Source organism: Bidens hawaiensis, unplaced genomic scaffold (genome assembly GCF_021521415.1).
Source record: "Bidens hawaiensis isolate Kalapana, Puna unplaced genomic scaffold, B.hawaiensis_p1.1 tig00039698_1, whole genome shotgun sequence".
Classification (NCBI taxonomy): Eukaryota; Viridiplantae; Streptophyta; class Magnoliopsida; order Asterales; family Asteraceae; genus Bidens; species Bidens hawaiensis.
In genome coordinates this window covers 66,600-70,083 of record NW_027505625.1, presented here as the reverse complement: position 1 = coordinate 70,083, position 3,484 = coordinate 66,600, and positions in this window count along the sequence as shown.

The following is a 3,484-nucleotide window of genomic DNA, read 5'->3' as shown; positions in this document are numbered from 1 at the left end:
TGTGTGTGCTATATTCCAATCAAGTCCAAAAGTCTCCCACATGAATGCTGTTAAAAGAATATTCAGATATTTGAAGGGAAGACCGGACTTAGGGATTTGGTATCCAAAGAATCAAGCTTTTGATCTGATTGCATATACAGACAGTGACTATGATGGCTGCAACATGAGCAGAAAGTCAACCTCAGGTGGATGTCAATTTTTGGGTGAAAGGCTAGTGTCATGGCAATGTAAAAAGCAGACTACAGTTTCAATCTCTACTGCAGAAGCTGAATATGTTACTGCATCTGCCTGCTGTGCACAAGTTCTATGGATTCAAAATCAGATGCTGGACATCGCTGTAATAGCTTGCTTCTCGGGTGGCTCGCACCCTGGGTGGTGCGGCTGAGCCAGAGTGGGCTCAGCAGTCGGCCTATCTTTCCGGGCGCACGCATAAAGGCATGATTAGTTCCACAAATCTCACTGCACTGACCATAGTAAACTCCTTCTCGTTGTACCGAAATAGAGATTTGATTTAAACGACCAGGTACAGCATCACATTTTACACCAGAGGAAGGTACAGCCCAACTATGGTTTGAATTTCTTAAACACTCCTATTCTTATTGACAATAATGCTACATATTTTACTGTTAAAAATCCTGTTCAACATTCCAAAACTAAGCACATTGAAATCAGACATCATTTCATCAGAGACTGTAGTGAAAAAGGTTTGATTGCAATGCAAAGGTTAATACAAGTGACAATTTGGCTGACCTATTCACCAAACCACTTGATAGAACCAGGTTCAACTTTCTTCTGAAAGCCCTGGGAATGATCAACTCTGATGAAATCTGATTAAGGATGTGTGCCTGGTTGTGTGTCTCTCTGTGATAACTGATTATTTTATCAGAGATTAAACATATTGAGTGTTGATTGAATATGTTTTGAATATGTAACGATTCCGACGAAACCAGGTATACCCTAACCGGTAGACGATAGTTACGTCATATGTAATGTCGGGTACAAGAGTTACCATGGTAATTATACGAGAATACATAGTTCATTGTATTGATTGTACGTGAATATATAATTCACCGTATTGAATATGCGATCAAACGATCGATAGTTATTGAAACCCGAATGAATCGAGGGTTCAATTATAGACGAGATATATGATATTTAGTGATGTTACGAAGTATATTAAAGCTTCGGGATAAGTGGATTAAAGCACAGAAAAAGGATTTCGATTTAATAGTACGTCGGTACGTTAAACGAAACCTTTAATACCAAACCGAGCAAGAGACGATCGATCAAGCCGAAAAAGATGCGTAATAACTAATAATATGACGTTTTAAGTTAATAAATGTCATGGATTAAGTTTTTAAATCGGTTTTATACAAATTTCAATTTTTAGACCAAAAACGACCGTTTTAGCCTCGTTTTAAGCCGAATTAAACATTTAACAGAGAAACGAACTGAACCAGATTATCCAAAACATTATCCAGATTTCGAAAATCCAAGTTTGTGGCCAAGAATGAACTTGTGGGTCCCACCCCACCCCATTACCAATTCCGATCGGCCTCCATGGCCCTCATTTTCTTTTTTTTTCTGTTTTCAATCAACTCTCTCAAAGATTCATCAAACCTCTCAAGATCATGATCCAAAACCCGAGATAATTAGCAAGAAAACAAGGTAAAGAATCGAGTTAATCACGTTTCCATCTTCGTTTCTTGAGTTTGTTTGCAAGAAAATGAGGTTTCAAAGATGAAAACCGATTCTTGCATGATCAAGTGATGTATACGGGTTATACAAGGGATCTTGGTCCAAGAAATGAGTTAAACGAATCAAAAACGAATTTTTACGGTTAAATCTTTGTTTTTAGTATCATAACCGTAACCATGAAAGAAATGGCTTGATCGTGAGTGTAACTTGCTTGGTATTGTGGTATGTTGTTTGTAGGCTCTATATTTAGTGGTAGATAAGGCGGAAAGATGAGTTTGTAGCTTGTAGTGGCGGAAAACGAAAGGTATATTCGGTTATGTTCGGTTTTGGGAAATTTGGACAGATTGTTGATGCTTTAGAGTTAGATCATGAAATTTTACAGAGGTGTTAAACACATGAAAATATGAGTTCTGTGAATTTTTGGTAATTTTTGGATAAAGGATGAATATTTGGTGAATTTAATGCTCGGTTTTGGCCAAAAATGGTGAAAAACAGTTAAATATCATGAAAAATTCTGGAAAATTTCAGATATGCTTTTCATATCATGTATAAGTCACACACAAAATTTGAGGTCCGTTGGAGAAGTCTAAGTAGGCTTTTCGGTTAAACGAGTTCTAGGATTTCTAGCTCGGTTTTGGAAAAAGGGCATGTAAAAGAAGGTTTTGGTTCTGGAAAAATTACAGGGGACTATGTGGATGGCAGGGGACATCCAGGAAAAATTTGGGATTTTTCTAAGGTCGTTTGGTATTTACGACATATTTAGTGTTTAAATGGTGTTTACAATAGATAAATAAATTTTAAATATAAGAATTAATTCTGGAAATATTTTTATAAAATTCCCCACTATTAAAAAGTGATTTTTGAAAAATTTCAAGATCCGAGAGTAAACGGATAATTAATCGTGCTGATTATCAAACTTTTAAAGTTAAAACGCGTAAACCGGTGAAGTTCGCTTAAGCGAGCTGACTGGTGTATAAAAACCTTAAAAATGGACTATTTTCATATAATTGAGTTAAACAAGTAAAAATGAATCATCCGAAAATAAGTCGGATGATTTGGGTATTTTTAACCGATTTTAACGGTTTCCGGTACGCCAAAGACGGAAACGAGTCCCGCGGCCAATCGGGACGTCTAAACCAAGCTATAATTTCACATTTTAAATTAAATTATCAGACAACCACTATTTTCGGGTCGTGTGTGACCAAACTCATTTTTGAAACATAAAACGGATATTCGTGTTAGGCACACAAAACGAGAAAACGACTAATAGAAATTGTGACCGTGGAACTCTAAACGACATCACAATCTGAGTCCGGAGAAGTATTTCTGGGTTAACATTGCCCCCGGAACAGGTACAGTACTGGATTAACAGTGTCCCCAGATGTACCGATTGATAAGGTTAAAGATTATATAAACAATAATTGCATAATAACGATCGTAGGGATCATATTACAGATTGGACGTGTTAATTGGTAATGATTGTTGTTACCTGCTTGCATGTGCTAAGGTGAGTTTCACGAGCCCCTTTTTACTGAACTGATTTAAATATTTTCCCGGGGCGGAAAGCATGTTTTTATCAAAGTGTTTAAGTACATGCCGATCACATGGAAATGAATGTATTTATATAATGTTTATTGTACGGGAATCGTACGGTAATGTATTAAGATGGTAATTGTCTGAGTTGCTAATATTGTAAGGCCTGAAACAGTGTTCTGGGTTAACAGTGTCCCCAGAGGTTATTAAATGTATTTCTGGGTTAACAGTGTCCCCAGAGGTTATTAAATGT